The sequence below is a fragment of the Myotis nattereri genome, assembly GCF_964212035.1.
Source record: "Myotis nattereri genome assembly, chromosome: 2".
Taxonomy (NCBI): Eukaryota; Metazoa; Chordata; class Mammalia; order Chiroptera; family Vespertilionidae; genus Myotis; species Myotis nattereri.
Genome location: NC_138076.1, coordinates 111347080 through 111367795, shown reverse-complemented (window position 1 = coordinate 111367795; position 20716 = coordinate 111347080). Strand labels below are relative to the sequence as shown.

General features: G+C 50.7%; 1 protein-coding gene across 1 annotated transcript in view; it reads left to right on the top strand.

Moving 5' to 3' along the window:
- Positions 1-964: 964 nt before the first annotated feature.
- The window catches only part of CPAP (centrosome assembly and centriole elongation protein), a 91756-nt gene continuing 72004 nt past the window's right edge, over positions 965-20716 (top strand). Inside the window, exons 1-2 of the mRNA XM_081083580.1 lie at positions 965-1061; positions 1898-1944. The gene's annotated coding sequence lies outside the window, so the exon portion shown is untranslated. The remainder of the gene's footprint in view (positions 1062-1897; positions 1945-20716) is intronic.

The following is a 20716-nucleotide window of genomic DNA, read 5'->3' as shown; positions in this document are numbered from 1 at the left end:
ACATACACTGACCACCAGGGGGCAGACGCTCAATGCAGGAGCTGTCCCCTGGTGGTCAGTGCACTCCCACAGGGGGAGCTCTGCTCAGCCACAAGCCAGGCTGATGGCTGCCAGCACAGCGGTGGTTGTGGGAGCCTCTCCCACCTCCTCAGCAGCGCTAAGGATGTCCGACTGTAGCTTAGGCCTGCTCCCTGCTGGTAAGTGGACATCCCTCGAGGGCTCCTGGGCTGCCAGAGGGATGTCTGACTGCCAGCTTGGTCCTGATCCCCCAGGGAGCGGGCCTAAGCCAGCAGGTGGACATCCTCCGAGGGTTCCCAGACTTGGAGAGGACACAGGCCAGGCTGAGGGACCCCCCTGAGTGCACACATTTTTGTGCTCCAGGCCTCTAGTATTCTAATAACTATGTATAGTGTCAGATTACAATGAGATCAGGATGATCATTTAATCAGTTATATAATGTTTAATTACTGGAATGTCCACCTGAAACTAATATGTCAACTATAACTGAAAACTAAAAAGTGATTTTTAAAAATTGTGTGGCCAATTTTTTCCCTTTACTGAGTCACACTCAACCAAAGCAGAAAACAGAAAAGTCAAACCTCTCAAACAGGCCAACGGTAAGCAAAAGGCCTCTCCTCCCACACCCCGACTACAAGCGTTGCTGGGTGCTCCGCTAGGCCTCCACACTGGAGGGGTTCTTCTCTCTAGGCGTGCTCCCAGTTTTCAAAGGGGAGTGTCTTCCGGTCTATGGCGGAGTTTACTCAAGAAACAGTTTTCCATACGGGGGCTCCGCCCTCCCTGCTGCCCGGGGAGGAAGATGCCCGCCCGAATCCCCTAGGTAACATCCCCCGCTGTGACGTCGCTGGGAATAGTAGTTTGCGTGAGCCTAGTGGTGCCCGAAGACAGGCGTAGAGCGTCCGGTGGGCACTACATTTCCCAGGAGCCCTTGGTTCAGGGGCGGGGCTCCCTCGGAGGCGGTGATTGTGGCGGCTCTTTCGTAAATGCTGCGGCGACTCCGGCTTTGGCTTGAGCGGACTGAGCGGCCCGGGGACTTCGGAGAGGTAGTACGTGGGCTTAGGGAGCGGGGGAGCTGGGGGTTTCGACGCTCCGCACCTGAGAGGGTCTGCGGCGCGCGGGAGGATCCGCATCGGGCCGGGGGCCGCGGGGCGTGGCCAACGTCTGTTCCAGGTTAACGGCGTTTCGTGGGGAGCCTCCGTTTCTCACTGCGGAGGTCTTGGCCACGCTCTAAGCTGCTGTTAGGCGCAGAGACTCGGTCTGCTTGCGGCGCGAGGGTGCCGTGACGTTGCTTTCTGTCCTCCGCAAGGGCCGGTCTCCATCACTCCGGGGAGCTCTGCTGTGGAATCGTGGCTTTCGAGGAGGTGCATTTTGGAGGCCTAATACACCGTCACCTCCTCGACCAGCCGGTACCTTCTCACGGTCTGAGCGTGGTTTTGTATTAATTGAGTCTGTCCACTTTTCCCTGCTTCAGAAAACGGAGGGTGTCAAAAATATGGATTTAATGGAATCCATTTCCTTTTTTTGACATCTCCAAAAAAGTCATATTTATGACTTTACATTAACGTTATGTTAGTTAAACAGAATGATATAGTTGTCTCATGGACTTAGTAATTTCTCCATTTCCAAACCTCATCAAGTAGTCATTACACTTATGAAGTAAGTCAGATGAATGTTTGCAGTCCGGATGAATTTTAAGATCTTCAGTTTGCCTGCTGAATATTCACAGTATTGACATAAATAAACCCCTTCAGATACATGTGAATTTAAATGTTTGTAATATTCTAGGATAATTGAAAAGATTTTCCCATACTCATCACAAACATGAGGAAAATTTTAATATGTTCAATAGCATATTAACATTGAACATTGCCTGTTCTAGGAAAACCACATACTTGACGTACAAAGAAGTTTTTACATCTGTCAAAGGTAATTTTGCTCAAGAAGCTATACTGTCCGTGTTGTCCATTGTTAACTCGCACTTAAGTATATTAATTTACATGCATGTTCATTTACTACATGGCTGTGCAAGTCTCCTGGATCATTTGTTTCATGTTCACAGACTGACACAAATACTCTTCATCACATTTGGGAGCACAGGTATTTTCATTGTGAGTCATACAGTGCAATGAAGCGACAATGGAACCTGCAGTCTCATTAAAAAAAATCCATTAAATCCACATTTTTGACACCCTCTGTGTTTTAGTTCTTCAGCTACATTAGCCACAGTTCAAGTGCTCAGTAGCTTTATGTGACACATGGCTACCATATTGGACTACACAGGACTATGTAATTGTATTTTCTCTCTCTCATGCACTGCTCTCCATTTTGCTTTTGTCAATTAATATATATTCTGTTGGTTATATTCAGTACTTCTATGTCAGCACTTAACGAACTTACTTATTCTCCTTAATGACTACTTAATCTGAATACCATAATTAGCTGGGCCCCTGTTAATGGACATTTAAGTTAATTTTAGTTTATTACAAGTGTGAACTTGTGCTAATATAGCACAAAATGCCTAGATGTGAAATTGCTGAGTCAACGTTTCTTTTTTTTTTTTTGGCGTCCGAATAGGGACTGAGTCAAAGTTTCTGTGCATTTACAGTTTGGATAGATATTGTCAAATTGCCCTTCAAAAGGTTGTACCAGTTTACCTTCCTAGGTAATACTTTATGAAAGAGTTTCTCTTTTCTATGCTGGGTGTTATCAGGTTTTAGTCTTTGCCAACAGAGTATTTGAAAAATAGTATGTTGTAACTGTTTCAATTTCTAGTCAGTTGAATGAGGATGAGCACATTTTAATATTTGGGTCTCTCTATTTTCCTGTTTATATCTTTTGTATATGTTTTTCAGACACTAGGTATGAAGCTAAATACATGTTTGTTTGCCTTTGGTTTATATACTTTTTGTTGTATTACATTGATAAAGTCTGGAATTAGGTCTGAAAAATTCCACTTTGGTACTAGATCGCTCAGCTCTCCTCTCAAAGACATGGCTATGGGAGGTCTCCCCTCTCTCCATCCTCATCAGCCTACAAACATGTTTTTATTTCTTCTTCTTTTTTTTAATCCTCTCCCGGGGATATATTTTTATTGATTTTTGAGAGAGAGAGAGAGAGAGAGAGAAAGAGAGAGAGAGAGAACAGAGACACAGAGAGAGACAGAGAGAGAAAGAGAGAGAGAGAAACATCAATTGGCTGCCTCCAGTACATGCCCCTACTGGGGATCCAACCCGCAACCTAGGTATGTGTCCTGACCAGGAATCAAACCCGCCGCATTTTGCTGTACTGAATGATGCTCCAACCAACTGAGCTACACATGCCAGGGCTATTTCATCTGTCTTAAAAAATCTCTCTCTTCTCCTTGCTTCCCTGTTTAGCTGCTATGCTATTTATTTTCTTCTCTTTATAACGAAACTCCTGGAAAGAACTATACTCACTGTCTCCAGTTTCTTACTCTTTCATGTAGCCCCTCCATTCAAACTTTTGCCACCTCTCCTCAGCTGCTTTCAAGTTATGACCTTTGCTTTGCTAAATTTTAAGGTCAGTTCTTAGTTCTCGCCTTTCATCAATTAGCAGCATTAACATAGCCCTTTATTCCTTGAAACACTTTAAAAAAAAACTTTATTGTTGAGAGTATTACAGATATCCCCCTTTATTCCTCCCATTGTCCCCCTCCACCAGGTTCCCGCCCTGCCCCAGGTCTTCACCACCTTGTTTTCTATGTCCATAGGTAATGCATATCCTATATAATAAAAGGCTAATATGCAAATCGACAAAACAGTGGAACGACCAGTTGCTATGACACACACTGACCACCAGAGGGGCAGACGCTCAACACAGGAGCTGCCCCCTGGTGGTCAGTGCACTTCCACCGGGGGAGTGCTGCTCAGCCAGAAGCCAGCCTCATGGCTGGCGAGCACAGTGGCGGTGGCTGGAGCCTCTCCCACCTCTACTGCAGGCGGGCAATAAGGAGTAAAGGATCCTGGACTGCCAGAGCCCCGGACTGTGAGAGGGATGTCTGACTGCCAGCTTAGGCCTGATCCCTCTGGACGTACCCAAGGGCCTCTGGACTGTGAGAGGGCACAGGCCAGGCTGAGAGACCACCCCCCCCCCCCAACTGCAGGAATTTTGTGCACCAGGCTTCTAGTCCTAGCTAATAAAAGAGAAACATGGCAATTGGCGTACGACCGCTACCCTTCCCATTGGCTAATCAGCAAGATATGCAAATTAACTGCCAGCCAAGATGGCGGCCGGCAGCCAGGCAGCTTGAAACTAACATGAGGCTTGCTTGCTTCAGTGACGGAGGACTCCAATGTTCCCGCCTGCCTTGCCGGCCTCTGAGCTTGCAGTTTAAGAAACATTGTAATAAATATAGAAGCTAAACAAAACCGCAGAAGCCAGCTTTCAGCCCGCCGGGATCTCAGAGCTGGAGTTATACACTGTTTCGATTATAGAACCCAAACAAACCAGACACCTGCTTTCAGCAGCAGAGAGAGGACTCAGAGCTGAAGCCAGAGCTAAAGCTGGCCCAGAATAAAAAGAAAAAAAGGAGCAGTTGTGAGCTTCAGTCACCCGTGAGCCTGAAAACAGCCCTCAGCCCCTCACCCAGACTGGCCAGGCACCTCAGTGGGGACACCCACCCTGAAGGGTGTGTGACCAGCTGCAAACAGCCATCATCTCCTCATCCAGGCTGTCCAGGGACCCCAGTTGGGACCCCCACCCTGAAGGGTGTGTGACCAGCTGCAAACAGCCATCATCCCCTCATCCAGGCTAGCCAGGCACCCCAGTGGGGAACCTCACCCTGATCCAGGACACCCTTCAGGGCAAACCAGCCAGCCTCCACCCATGCACCAGGCCTCTATTCTATATAGTAAAAGAGTAATATGCCTCCCAGCACCAGGACCAGCAGAGCCGCGAGGCCTCCAGGCACTGGGATCAGCGTGACAGGGGGCAGTGCCCAAACCCCCTGATCGCCTTGCGGCTCTGTGTGTGACAGATGGCGGGGCCACAACCTCCCTATCGGCCCTGCTCTGTTCCTGAGAGGGGAAGGCGCCCCAACCCCCTGATCAGCCCTGCTCTGTGCTTGATAGGTGGGAGCTCCCCAACCCCCTGATCGCCCTGGGGCTCTGTGTGTTGCAGGGTGGGGCACCCCCACACCCCCACCCCACGGGCCCTGCTCTGTGTGTAACGGGGTGTGGCGCCCCAACCGCCCCCCGTCCCCCACGGGCCCTGCTCTGTGTGTGACGGGGTAGAGCCATAAACTCCCCATCGGCCCTGCCCTGAGTGTGAGAGTGGCGGCGCCCCAACCCCCTGATCGGCCCTGCTCTGTGGGTGATAGAGGGCGGCGCCCCACCCCCCACGGGCCCTGCTCTGTGTGTGATGTGGTAGAGCCATAACCTCCCCATCGGCCCTGCCCTGAGTATGAGAGTGGCGGCGCCCCAACCCCCTGATCAGCCCTGCTCTGTGGGTGATAGAGGGTGGTGCCCCAACCCCCTGATCAGCCCTGCTCTGTGTGTGACAGGGGGCGGTGCCCCAACTCCCCTATCGGCCCTACTCTGTGAGTGACAGGGGGGAGCTCCTCAAACTCCTGATGGGCCATGCTCTGTGAGTGACAGGGGGGATTTCCCCAAACCCCTGATGGGCCCTGCTCTGTGCGTGACAGGGGGGAGCTCCCCAACGCCCTGATCGACCCTGCTCTTTGTGTGACAGGGGGGAGCTCCCCAACACCCTGATGGGTCCTGCTCTGTGTGTGACAGGAGGCAGCTCCCCAACCCCCTGATTGGCCTTGCTCTGTTTGTGACGGGGTGGCGCCTCAACCTCCCCATCGACCCTGCCTTGAGTGTGACAGGGGGCAGTGCCCCAACCCCCGAATTGGCCCTACCCTGAGCGTGACTGAGGGTGGCTCGCAACCTCCCAATTTGCCCTGCTCTATGCATGACAAGCGGCGGCGCCCCGACTCCCCAATCACCCTGCTCTGAGCCCGACCATGGGCTGCACCTAGAGATTAGGCCTGCCCTCTGCCACCCGGGAGCAGGCCTAAGCCAGCAGGTCATTATCTCCCGGGGGGTCCCAGACTGTGAGAGGGCACAGGCCGGGCTGAGGGACCCCCCCTTCCCCCCTAGTGCACAAATTTTTGTGCACTGGCCCTCTAGTCCTATCTAATAAAAGAGAAACATGGTAATTGGCATACGACCGCTACCCTTCCCTTTGGGTAATCAGGGTGATATGCAAATTAACTGCCAGCCAAGATGGCAGCCAGCAGCCAGGCAGCTTGAAACTAACATGAGGCTTGCTTGCTTCAGTGATGGAGGACTCCAACGTTCCCTGCCTGCCGCTGCAGGCCTTTGAGCTGCAACTCTAAGCAATTATGTAACAAATATAGAAGCTAAACAAAACTCCAGAAACTTGCTTTAGTCCCCCGGCTTCAGCCAGCAGGATCGCAACATTGTAAGCAAAGGCCAGAAACCTACTTTCAGCAGCGGAGGCCTAAGAAAAAAAAGAGCGGTTGGGAGCTTCAGTCACCCCCAGCCTGAAAACAGCCCTCAGCCCCTCACCAAGACTGGCCAGGCACCCCAGTGGGGACCCCCACCCTGATCCAGGACACCCTTCAGGGCAAACAAGCCAGCACCCAACCGTGCACCAGGCCTCTAACCTATATAGTAAAAGGGTAATATGCCTCCCAGCACTGGGATCAGCGTGACAGGGGGCAGCGCCCAAACCCCCTGATCGCCCTGCGGCTCTGTTTGTGACAGGGGGTGGGGCCACAACCTCCCTATCCGCCCTACTCTGTTCGTGACAGGGGAAGACGCCTCAACCCCCTGATCAGCCCTGCTCTGTGCCTTATAGGGGGGAGTTCCCCAACCCCCTGATCGCCCTGCGGCTCTGTGTGTGACGGGGTGTGGCGCTCCAACTGCCCCCCACCCCCCACGGGCCCTGCTCTGTGTTTGACGAGGTAGAGCCATAACCTCCCCATCGGCCCTGCCCTTTGTGAGAGAGTGGCGGCGCCCCAACCCCCTGATCGGCCCTGCTCTGTGGGTGATAGAGGGCGGCGCCCCAAACCCCTGATGGGCCCTGCTCTGTGCGTGACAGGGATCAGCGCCCCAAACCCCTGATTGGCCCTGCTCTGTGCGTGACAGGGTACAGAGCCCCAACCCCCCTGATGGGCCCTGCTCTGTGAGTGACGGGGGGCAGTGCTCCAACCCCCTGATTGGCCCTGCTCTGTGCGTGACGGGGTGGCGCCACAGCCTGCCCATCGACCCTGCCTTGAGTGTGACAGGGGACGGTGCCCCAACCCCCCAATCGGTCCTACCCTGAGCGTGACTGAGGGCGGCATCACAACCTCCCGATCACCCTGCTCTGTGCATGAGAGGGGGCGGCGCCCCAACTCCCCAATTGGCCCTGCTCTGAGCCCAACCAGGGGCTTCACCTAGGGATTAGGCCTGCCCTCTGCCACCCGGGAGCAGGCCTAAGCCAGCAGGTCATTATCTCCCGGGGGGGTCCCAGACTGCGAGAGGGCACAGGCCGGGCTGAGGGACCCCCTCTTCCTCCACGAGTGCACAAATTTTTGTGCACCGGCCCTCTAGTCCTATCTAATAAAAGAGAAACATGGTAATTGGCGTACGACCGCTACCCTTCCCATTGGCTAATCAGGGTGAAATGCAAATTAACTGCCAGCCAAGATGGCGGCCGGCAGCTAGGCAGCTTGAAACTAACATGAGGCTTGCTTGCTTCAGTGATGGACGACTCCAACCTCCCTGCCTGCCGCTGCAGGCCTCTGAGCTGCAACTCTAAGCAACTATTTAACAAATATAGAAGCTAAACAAAACCCTAGAAACCTGCTTTAGTCTGCCGGGCTTCAGCCAGCAGGATCGCAACATTGTAAGCAAAGGCCAGAAACCTACTTTCAGCAGCGGAGGCCTAAGAGCTGGAGGCAAGCCTCAAAGCTAAAGTTGGCCCAGAATAAAAAAAAAAAAGGAATAAAGGAGCGGTTGGGAGCTTCAGTCACCCCCAGCCTGAAAACAGCCCTCAGCCCCTCACCCAGACTGGCCAGGCACCCCAGTGGGGACACCCACCCTGAAGGGTGTGTGACCAGCTACAAACAGCCATCATCCCCTCACCCAGGCTGTCCAGGCACCCCAGTTGGGACCCCCACCCTGAAGGGTGTGTGACCAGCTGCAAACAGCCATCATCCCCTCACCCAGGCTGGCCAGGCACCCCAGTGGGGACCCCCACCCTGATCCAGGACACCCTTCAGGGCAAACCAGCCGTCCCCCACCCATGCACCAGACCTCTATCCTATATAGTAAAAGGGTAATATGCCTCCCAGCACCGGGTCGGCGGAGTCGCGAGGCCTCCCGGCACCGGGGTCAGCGTGATGGGGCAGTGCCCAAACTCCCTGATCGCCCTTCTGCTCTGTGTGTGACAGGGTGCGGTGCCCCAACCCCCCTTCCCCATGGGCCCTGCTCTGTGTGTGATGGGGTAGAGCCATAACCTCCCCATTGGCCCTGCCCTGAGTGTGAGAGTGGCGGCGCCCCAACCCCCTGATCAGCCCTCCTCTGTAGGTGATAGAGGGCGTCGCCCCAACCCCCTGTTGGGCCCTGCTCTGTGCGTGACAGGGTACAGAGCCCCAACCCCCCTGATGGGCCCTGCTCTGTGAGTGACGGGGCAATGCCCCAACCCTCTTATTGGCCCTGCTCTGTGCGTGACAGGGGGTGGTGCCGCAACATCCCCATCGACCCTGCGTTGAGTGTGACAGTGGATGGTGCCCCAATCCCCCAATCGGCCCTATCCTGAGCGTGACTGAGGGTGGCATCACAGCCTCCTGATTGCCCTGCTCTGTGCATGACAGGGGGCGGCGCCCTAACTCCCCATTCGGCCCTGCTCTGAGCCAGATCAGGGGCTGCACCTAGGGATTAGGCCTGCCCTCTGCCACCCGGGAGCAGGCCTAAGCCAGCAGGTCGTTATCTCCCGAGGGGTCCCAGACTGCGAGAGGGCACAGGCCTGGCTGAGGGACCCCCCTTCCCCCCAAGTGCACAAATTTTTGTGCACCAGGCCTCCAGTCTATATATAAAAGCCTAATATGCTAAGTGTCCAACCATTTCAACTGGTTGCTATGACATGCACTTACCACGAGGGGGCAGACACTCCAACTGGTAGGTTAACTTGCTGCTGGGGTCTGGCCAATTGATCGGAACTGGGCAAGACGGGCTGGACTGGCCCTGGAGCCAACCTCCCGCTTTCCCTCCCTAACCTCTAAAATATTTCTTCTAATTAATTTTCTTTCAGTGTGTACAAATCTGTGCACTGGGCCTCTAGTATGCATATAAGATCTTTGGTTTATTCCCCGACACACCTCCTTCCCCCAGCCATGTCCCCTTTCTTTCGGAGATTTGTCAATCTGTTTCATGCCTCTGGTTCTGTTTTATTCATCAGTTTATTTTGTCCATTAGATTTCTTGTTCGTTTATTTTGATTTTTAGATTCAATTGTTGGTAGATATGTATTTATTACTATTTTATTGTTGATATTTTGGTTCTTTTTCTTCCTGTTCTTCCTCCTCTTCTTAAGGAATACCCTTCAACATTTAATGAAATACTGTTTTGGTGGTGATGAACTTCTTTAGCTTTTTCTTATCTGTGAAGCTCTTTATCTGACATCAATTCTAAATGATAGCTTTGCTGGATAGAGTAATCTTGGTTGTAGGCCCTCAGTTTAAATATTTCTTGCCACTCCCTTATGGCTTGCAAAGTTTCTGTTGAGAAATCAGCTGACAGTCATATGGGCATTCCTTTGTAAGTAACTAACTGCTTTTCTCTTGCAGCTTTTAAGATTCTCTCTTTGTCTTTAATCTTTGGCATTTTAATGATGATGTGTTTTGGTGTGGTCCTCTTTCGGTTTCTCTTGTTTGGGACTTGCTGTGCTTCTTGGACTTGGAAGTTTATTTCTTTCGCCGGGTTGGGGAAAATTTCTGTTATTATTTCTTCAAATAGGTTTTCAATTTCTTGCTCCCTCTCGTCTCTTTTCAGCACCCCCATGATGTAAATGTTGGTATGCTTCAAGTTGTCTCAGAGGCTCCCTACACTATCTTCATATTTTTGGATTCTTTTTTCTTTTTACTCTTTTGCATAGGTGTTTTTTGCTTCTTTATATTTCATATTGTTGATTTAATTTTCAGAATCCTCTACTCTATTGTTGAATTCCTGTAAATTATTCTTTATTTTAGTTAGTGTATGCTTACTTTATGACTGGTCTTTTTCATTTCTTTGATGGTCTCACTAAGATTTTTGAAATTCACATTAAGATCACTGAAGCTCTCATTAAGATCTTGAGCAATCTTAATAACCATTGTTTTGAACGTTGTATCTAGTAGTTTGCTTGCATCCATTTTATTTAGTTTTCTTTCTGGAGATTTCTTCTGTTCTTTCATTTGTGACGTGTTTCTTTGTCTCTGCATTTTGGCTGCTTCCTTATGTTTGTTTCATTGTATTAGGTAGAGCTGCAATGTCTCCTGGATTGGTAGAGTGGCCTTGTATATTAGGTGTCCTGTAGGGCCCAGTGGCTCAGCCTCCCAGTTACCTGAGCTGGGCACTCTAGGTGTGCAGCTGTGTGGGCTGTGGGCACAGTCTTATAGTTGAGACTTGATTGCTGTTGGTGTCACTGGGAGGAATTGACCTCTAGGCCAATTGGCTGTGAGGACCAGCTGCAAATACAGTGGGAGAGCTGCTGTGCAAGTAACCCCCCTATGGAGCAGGACTTGCTTCAAGTGAGGATTTGGTGCTCACTGAGTCTGCCCCTTGAGTGTCGCTTGTGGATGTGTAGAGTTGTAATATGGTAAGGTCTGAAGCTGTCCACTGGGTGCACTGGCTCTGGGGCCTCCCAAGAGTTACAAAGTCAGCCACTGCCTCGGGTTACCGGGAAGGAGCCATAGAGCGATCTGCAGATGATTGCTACTTGTATTGGGCTTAGAAGTGCCCAGGAGAGGCCAAGCTGTGAAGCAAGGCAGGCTAGTGCTAATGTCGGGTCTTGGAACTCTTATTTATTTTTTTAAGGTTCACTTTTTTATTATACTTTTTACATTAAATCTTTATTATTGAAGGTATTACATATGTCCCCCTTTTCCCCTCATTGATACCTTCTAGCCCACTCCTGTCCTCCAACCCAGGCCTTCACCACCCTATTGTCTGCGTTCATGGTTATGTATATACTAGAGGCCTGGTGCACGAATTTGTGCACAGGTGGGGTCCCTTGGCGTGGCCTGCAGGGATTAGGCCGAAACCAGCAGTCCAATGCTGCCTGCTGCTCCTGCCGGCTGCTCCCACTCATCCTGGCCCCACTGCGCCTGCTGCGGAGCTCGCGCTCAGTCAGTCTTGATCGGGAAAGGCTCATGCCACCACCGCAGCTCTTGCCAGCTGTGAGCCCTGTGTCTAGCACTCGTTCCGAGGAGGGTTGGGGAGGCCGGGACGCGATCGGCCCTCCAGGTGGGCGGTGGTATGCCCTTGCCGGCCCAGGATACAGATCTGTCCTGCTGATGTTTGCACCAGTTGTCGGGAGCCACTTGGCGGCAGCTTTTATATCGTTTCTTCCATGCAGAGCGTCTAGGGAAGGGAAGTGGCATGGTGCCCGAGGCCAACTTCCAGGAGGCTGGCAGTGCTGTTGGGATCGTGGGCGAGGTGCTGGTCCGTCGGTGCCAGCAGGACTACTGAGGGAGATTGAACCTGTAGGACTACTGAGGGAGTGAGTAGCTGCCTCTGGGCCGGTGGGCCACCGGGATGGGTCGGTCAGCTGAGCGGCACTCCTGCTGTGGGAGTGCACTGACCACCAAGGGGCAGCTCCTGTGTTGAGCGTCTGTCCCCTGGTGGTCAGTGCGCATCATAGCAACTGATTGACTGGTTGTTTGGTCGCTTAGGCTTTTATATATGTACTAGGGGCCCGGTGCACGAAATTCGTGCACTGGGGGGGGAGTGTCCCTCATCCCAACCTGCCCCCTGTTACATACTGGGAGCCCTCAGGGGATGTCCTATTGACAGCTTAGGCCCGCTCCCTGCTCCCCTTGGGGAGCGGGCCTAAACTGCTGTCTGGTCTCCCTTTGTGGGAGGTGACTGTGCTGATCAGGGGAAGGAACCAGCCCCATAACCCTGCTGCTGCAGCTACTGCCAGTCACTGCAGCCAGCAAGGTTTTTTCATCAACACAGACTCCAGTCCTGTCACCATGAAAAAATGACAACTTTTTTTAGGCATTTTCAAGATGTGTCTTTCATATAATAATAATTTCTTTATTATTTTTTTATCCTCACCTGAGGATATGTTTCCATTGATTTTTAGAGAATGTGAAAGAGAAAGGGAAAGACAGAGAGAAACATCAAAATGAGAGGACCACTTTGGTTGCCACCTGCATGAGCCCTGACCTGGGCCCTGGCCAGGGAGGAGCCTGCAACCTAGATACATGCCCTTGGTCAGAATTGAACCCAGACCCTGCCATCGGCAGGCCAAGGCATTATCCACTGAGCCAAAGTGGCTAGGGCAGGATATGACATTTCTTAGCCCTCCAGCAGCGGACCTTCGTTTTTTTCACCAGGAGTGTAGTGAAAAACCCTAGATCACCGTTTTGGATTCTTATAACCCAAGTTATTAAGAATATTACCAGTGGCATACAGGGAGCTTAACCAGTGAGCGGTCAGAAAAGGTGCTTCCTCTGTAGTTTACACCAATCTGCGGCTTGGCACCCCACCCACCCCCACCCCAGGCTTGATGCCTCTGGCCCAGGCTTCAGACCTGGGAAGGGGAACCCCATCTCCCCCGATCATGGGCTCCACCCTTGCCCAGGCCTGACACCTTGGCCAGAGGCGTCGACCCACATCACACTCTGATCGCCTGATTGGCCCCTTGCCCAGGCCTGACACCTCCGCCAGAGGTGTCAGGCTTGGACAGGGGACCCCCATCTCCCCCCATCACTGGCTCTGGCCCCCGCCCAGGCCTGATGCCTCTGGTCCAGGCATCAGGCCTGGGCAGGGGACCCCCATCTCCCTCTGATCGCTTGCTCCACCCCCTGCCCAAGCCTGACGCCTCTGACCCAGGCTTCAGGCTTGGGCAGGAGACCCTCATATCCCCCCAATCACCGGCTCCGCCCCCCACCCAGCCTGATGCCTTGGCCAGAGGAGTCGACCCTCATCACCCTCCAATCGCTGGATCAGCCCCTTGCCCAGGCCTGAGGCCTCCGGCAGAGGTGTCAGGCCTGGGCAGGGGACTCCCAGCCCCCTCTGATTGCTGGCTCCGCCCCCTCCCAGGCCTGATGCCTCGGCCAGAGGAGTTGACCCTCATCACCCTCCAATCGCCGGATCGGCCCCTTGCCCTGGCCTGAGGCCTCCGGCAGAGGTGTCAGGCCTGGGCAGGGGACCCCCAGCTCCCACCATCCCCGGCTCCGCCCCTGCTACCCAGGATCTCTGGCACCACCCCTGCGAAGACCTAAGGCCTCTGGTGGAGGCATTAGTCCTGGGCAGGAGACCCCCAGCTCCCCGCGATCTCCCGCTCTACCCCTGCCTAGACCTAATGCCTCTGACCAAGGGTTAGGCCTGGGCAGGGGACCCCTGCTCCCCCGTTGCAGGCTCCCCCGTTGCAGGCTCCGCCCCTGCCCAGGCCTAATGTCTCTGGCCAAGGCGTTAGGCCTGGGCAGGGGACCCCCCAGCTCCCCGCGGTTGCAGGCTCCGCCCCTGCCCAGGCCTAACGCCTCTGGCCAAGGCCTTAGGCCTGAGCAGGGGACCCCCAGCTCCCGGCAATTGCAGGCTCTGCCCCTGCCCAGGCCTAATGTCTCTGGCCAAGGCGTTAGGCCTGGGCAGGGGACCCCCAGCACCCCACGGTTGCAGGCTCTGCCCCTGCCTAGATCTAACGCCTCTGGCCAAGGCCTTAGGCCTGGGCAGGTACCCCCAGCTCCCCGGACTGCCGGCTCCGCTCCTGCCCAGCTCCCACTGCTGGCTCCACCCCTGCTTCCCGCTATCACTGGCCTGGCGGCAAAGGCACCGGGTTCCCTGCCCCCGGCTCTTAGCTCCCCCCTGGGTTTCTGATCACCGTCAGTGGCAGAGGGCTTCTTCCGTCCTTTCCCTTTCGCCTCCCAGCATTGTGCCTACATATGCAAATTAACCGCCATCTTTGTTGGCGGTTAACCGCCATCTTAATTGGCAGTTAATTTGCATATCGCCCTGATTAGCCAATGGGAAGGGTAGCGGATGTATGGCTAATTACCATGTTTCTCTTTTATTAGATAGGACTAGTGGCCCAGTGCACGAATTCTTGCACCTTGAAAGAAACTGGGCTGCCAGGCTGCAGTGGGCACAGGGGTGGGTTTTGGCCTGCCCATTCTGCCGTGGCCCCCAGTCCCCTGTCTGCCAGCAGCCCCACTCCTGCTGTTGCCACTCCCACATGCTGACTGTGCCAGCCCCGCTTGCACCTTTTAATGGCGCAGAGTGACTGGGGCCAGTGCCAGCAGCGGGTGCAAGCTGGGCCAGTGCCATCAGCAGGTGCGAGTGGCGGCTACTGCCCCAATTGCCCCTCAGGAGCAGGGGGAGGTGGAGAAGCCCTCAGGGGCGATTGGGACCCGCGCTGGGCAGCAGTGGGTGTGAGTGGTGGCTCTGGCACCAGCTGCAGGTATGAGTGGGGCTGGCTCTGGCAGCAGGTGTGAGAGGGGGCTGCTGGCCCCGATCACCCCTTAGGAACAGGGGGAGGTGGAAAAGCCCTGAGGGGCAATCGGAGCCGGGAGCCACTGCTCGTACCCGCTGATGGCGCTTAGTGATTGGGGCTGGCAGCGGGTGTGAGCGGCAGCGGGTGCGATTGGGGCCAGCACCAGCAGCATGTGCGAGCACTGGGCGGGACTGCGGCGTGTGGGAGCAGAGAATTTTCAGTAACCACCAGAGGCTTGCCCTGATGACAGCGACCAGCACCCCGCCATGGTCTGGCGCCCCCTCTCACCTGCTCCATCATCCTGCTGTGACCAACACCTGACATGTTCCATGCTCTGCCGCCTGCTGCCGATGCCCGCCATGTTCTGTGCATGCCCCCTGGTGGTCAGCTCACATCATAACGACTGGTTGTTCTATTGTTCTGCTGTTTGGTCTATTTGCATATTAGCCTTTTATATATAGGATAGATGCAGACAAGTTCTTCGGTTGATCTCTTCTCACCGACCCATCCACCCCTGCCTTCCCTTTGAGATTCCACAGTCTGTTCTATGCTTCTATGTCTCTGGATTTATTTTGTTTATCAGTTTATTCTGTTCATTAGATTCCACATATGAGTGAGATCATGTGATACTTGTCTATCTCTGACTGGCTTATTTTGCTTAGTATAATACTCTCCAGGTCCAGCCATGTTAACTCAAAGGGTAAGAGACCCTTCTTTTTACTGCTGTATAGTATTCCATGGTATAAATGTACTACATCTTTTTTATCCACTCATCTACTGTTGACAACTGGGCTGTTTCCAGATATTAGCTATTGTAAATTGTGCTGCTATGAACATAGGGATGCATACCTTCATTCTGATCGGTGTTTCGGGTCTCTTAGGATATATTCCTAGAATTGGGATCACTGCATCAAATGGAAGTTCCATTTTTAATTTTTTGAGGAAACTCCATACTGTTTTCTATAATGGCTATACCAGTCTGCATTCCCACCAGCAGTGCACTAGGTTTCCCTTTTCTCTATATCCTCCTCAGCACTTGTCATTTGCTGATTTGTTGATGATAGCCATTCTGACAGGTATGAGGTAATAACTCATTTTCATTTTAATTTGTATATCTCTGATGATCAGTGACTTTGAGCATTTTTTCATATGACTCTTGGCCATCTGTATGTCAGCTTTGGAGAAGTGTCTGTTTAGATTCGTTGCCCATTTTTTAATTGGGTTGTTTGCCTTCCTTTTGTTAAATTGTATGAGTTCTTTTATCAGATGTATCATTGCCAAAAATGCTCTCCCATACAGTGGGCTCCCTTTTTGTTTTGTTGATGGTTTCTTTTGCTGTGCAGAAGCTTTTTATTTTGATGTAGTCCCATTTCTTAATTTTCTCCTTGGTTTCCTTTGCCCTAGGACCATGGTCGGCAAACTGCCGCTCGCGAGCCACATGCGGCTCTTTGGCCCCTTGAGCATGGCTCTTCCTAAGCCTTAGGAGTACCCTAATTAAGTTAATAACAATGTACCTACCTATATAGTTTAAGTTTAAAAAATTTGGCTCTCAAAAGAAATTTCAATCATTGTACTGTTGATATTTGGCTCTGTTGACTAATGAATTTGCCAACCACTGCCCTAGGAGATGTATCCATAAACATATTGCTATGAGATATGTGTGAGATTTTGCTGCCTATGGTTTCTTCTAGGATTTTTATGGTTTCATGCCTTACATTTAAATTGAAGTCATATACATTTTGAGTTCATTCTTGTGTGGTCTAGTTTCATTTTTTTGCATGTATCTTTTCAATTTTACCAACACCACTTATTGAAGAGAGTGTCTTGCCTCAACTGTATGTTCTTGCCTCCTTTGACAAATATATAATTGAGCATAATGACTTGGGTTGATTTCTGGGGTCTCTGTTCTGTTCCATTGATCCTGTTCTTGTGCCAGTACCAGGCTGTTTTGAGTGCAGTAGCTTTGTAGTATAACTTTATATCAGGTATTGTGATCCCTACAACTTTGTTCTGCTTTTTCATGATTGCTTTAGCTATTCGGGGCCTTTTTTGGTTTCATATGCATTTTTGGAGTGTTTGTTCTAGATCTGTGAACTATGCTGTTGTTATTTTAATAAGGATGCATTGAATCTGTAAATTGCTTTGGGTGGTATGGACATTTTAATGATATTAATTGTACCAATCCATGAACATGGTAGATTCTTCCACTTATTTATATCTTCCTCTGTCTCTTTTTTCAATGTATTGTAGCTTTCCGAGTACAAATCTTTTACCTCTGGTTAAGTTTATTTCTAAGTATCTTAATTTTTTTGTTTCAATGGTAAATGGGATTGTTTATTTAGTTTCTCTTTCTGAGAATTCATTATTGTGTAAAAAATGCCATCAATTTCTGGGTGTTGATGCTTTGCTTTTTTTTTTTTCTGCATCCTTCCATGAGCTGGGATTTAAAAAAAAATTTAAATTCTTTATTGTTGAAAGTATTACATACGTCTCCTTTTCCCCCCATTGATCTATCTCTCCACCGCTGCTCCCACCCCCCAGCACATGTCCTCACTCTCTGTGTCCAGTGGTTATGCTTATATGCTGCATACAAGTCCTTTGGTTGATCTCTTAACCCTAACCCCTCCCCCCCCGCCCCCCCCCCCCCCAACACACACACCCCTGCCTTCCCTCTGACGTTTGACCATCTGTTCCATGTTTCTATGACTCTGGATCTATTTTTCTTCATCAGTTTACGTTGTTCATTCTATTTCTCAAATGAGTGAGATCATGTGGTACTTATCCTTCTCTGTGGATATTGATTTTGTATCCTGCTACATGGCTGCATTCCTTTATTAAATCCAGTATTTTTTTGGTGGGGCCTTTAGGGTTTTCTGTGTACAATATCATGTCATCTGCAAATAATGAGAGTTTCACTTCCTCCTTTCCAATTTGGATGCCTTTTATTCTTGTTTGATCACTGTGGCTAGGACTTCCAGCACTATTGAATAATAGTGGTGATAACTGACATTTCTGTCTTGTCCGTGCTCTTAGGGGAAATGGTTTTAGTTTTTGCCCATTCAGTATGATGTTCGCTGTAGGTTTGTCATATATGGCCTTTATTATCTTGAGGTATGATCCCTCTATTCCCACTTTGCTGAGAGTTTTTATAAAAAAAACTAGAGGCCCAGTGCACAAAAATTTGTGCACTGGAGGGGAGTCCCTCAGCCCAGCCTGTCCCCTATCATATACTGGGAGCCCTTAGGGATGTCCTACTGACGACTTAGGCCCGCTCCCTGCTCCCCTTGGGGAGCGGGCCTAAGCCACAGTCTGGCCTCCCTTTGTGGGAGGCGACTGGACTGATCAGGGGAAGCCCCATCACCCTGCTGTTGCAGCCACTGCCAGTCACCACAGCCACTAAGGTGTTTTCATCAACACGGACTCCAGTCCCTTCGCCATGAAAAAATGACAGCTTTTTTTAGGCATTTTCAAGATGTGTCTTTCATAGGATATGACATTTCTTTCTTTTTTTATCCTCACGTGAGGATATATTTCCATTGATTTTTAGAGAATGTGGAAGAGAAAGGGAAAGACAGAGAGAAACATCAAAATGAGAGGAACACTTTGATTGGTTGCTTCCTGCATGAACCCTGACCTGGGCCTGGGCCAGGGAGGAGCCTGCAACCTAGGTACATGCCCTTAGTCAGAATTGAACCCAGACCCTGCCGTGGGCAGGCCGAGGCATTATCTACTGAGCAAAACCGGCTAGGGCAGGATATGACATTTCTTAACCCTCCAGCAGCGGACCTTCCTTTTTTTCTCCAGGAGTGTGGTAAAATACCCTAGATCACCTTATTGGGTTCTTTCTTTCTTTCTTTTTTAAATTCTTTATTAGTTAATGTATTACAAATGTGTCCTCATTCCCTCCATTAAACCCCCATCTACCCCCCCTCCCCCCCACTTATTGGGTTCTTATTACCCAAGTTACTAAGAATATTACCAGTGGCATACAGGGAGCTTAGCCAATGAGCAGTCAGAAAAAGTATTTCCTCTGTAGTTCACACCAATTGCCAGCTTGGCCCCTGCCCAGGCCTAACGCCTTTGGCCCAGTCATTAGGCCTGGGCAGAGGACCCCCAGCTCCTGCAATCGTCCGCTCTGCCCCTGCCCAGGCCTAACACCTGTGGTAGAGGCATTAGGCCTGGGCAGGGTACCCCCAGCTACTGCAATCATCAGATCCACCCCTGCTTCCCATAATCACTGGCTCTGCCCCTGCTCCCCATCATCGCTGGCTTCCTCCCTGCTCCCCGCCATCGCTGGCTCCGCCCCTGCTCCCCACTATTGCCATCGCTGGCTCCGCCACTGCCCAGGCCTAACGCCTCTAACTGAGGCGTTAGGCCTGGGCAGGGGATCCCCAGCTCATCGCCATCCCCGGCTCAGCCCCCGCTCCCTGCCATTGCCAGCTCCGCCCCTGCCCAGGCCTAACGCCTGTGGCAGAGGCATTAGGCCTGGGCAGGGGACCCCTACCTCCCTGCCATCGCCGGCTCCCTCCCTGCTCCCCGCCATCGCCAGCTCCGTCCCTGTCCAGGCCTAACGCCTGTGGCAGATCCACCATTGCTGGATTCTGCCCCTGCTCCCCGCCATCGCCGGCTCCGCCCCTGCCCTAACTCCTTAAGGCATTAGGCCTGGGCAGGGGACCCCTCAGCTCTGATTGCAGGCTCTGATTGCTGCTGGGCGCCTACTTATGCAAATTAACCGCCATCTTTGTTTGGTTAATTTGCATACTCATCCTATTGACTGGTGGGCATAGCGAAGGTATGGTCAATTTGCATGTTTGTCTATTATTAGGTAAGATGGGTGTTGGATTTTGTTGAATACTTTTTCTGCATCAATTGATATGATCATATCATTTTGTCTTTCAATCTTTTTATGTGATATGTATCATGTGTATTGATTTGCAAATACTGTACTTGCCTTGCAACCCTGTAGTAAATCCCACTTGGTCATGGTGTATGTTCTTTTTAATATATTGCTGGATTCAATTTGCTAATACTTTGTTGAGGATTTTAACAACCATGTTCATTATGGATATTGGCCCATAGTTCTCTTTCTTGTAGTGTCTTTATCTGGTTTTGAAATTAGGATAATGTTGGCCTCATAAACAGAGCTTGGAAGTGTTTCTTCCTTTTGGAATTTTTGGTATAGTTTGAGCAGGATAGGTGTAAGTTGCCCTTTGAAGGTTTGGTAAAACTCCCCTGTGAAGCCATCTGGACCAGGGCTTTTTTTGCTGAGATTTTTTTGATTACTGCTTCTATTTCATCAGTTGTTACTGGTCTATTCAGGTTTTTTGATTCTTCCTGATTCAGTTCTGATAGATTGTATATTTTTTGTCGGGGGGGGGGGGGATTTTTTTATTTCCTTCACATTGTCCAGCTTGTTGGTATATAGTTGTTCATAGGGTTTTCTTACAATCCTTTGTATTTCTGTGGTGTCTGTTGTTACTTCACTGCTTTAGTTTTTAAAAAAAAAATTTTTTTTTAAGATATTACAAATAGTAGTACATGTGTCTCTTTTTTTCCCCCATTGACCTCTCCCCGGCCTCCCCTATCCCCCCTCCCCCCAGCACTTGCTTTCGTCCCCCTGTCCCCAGTGACTTGCATCTGTTGGTTATGCTTATATGCATGCATACCCTAGGAATATAGCCCAAGAAAACAGAAACACCAATCAGAAAGGTTATATGTATCCCTATGTTCATAGTAGCGCAATTTACAATAGCTAAAATTTGGAAACAGCCTAAATGCTTTAGTTTTTGATTTTATTTATTTGGGTCCACTATCTTGTTTCTTGATAAGTCTGGTTCAACAATGTTGTTTGTGTTTTCAAAGAAACAGCTCTTGGTTTATTTATTTATTTTTTTGTATTGTTCTTTTAGTCTCTATGTCATTTATTTCTGCTCTGATCTTTATTATTTCCTTCTTTCTACTAACTCTGGGCTTTTCTTGTTCTCTTCCTAATTCTTTAAGTTGTAGGGTTAAATAGTTTATTTTTAGTT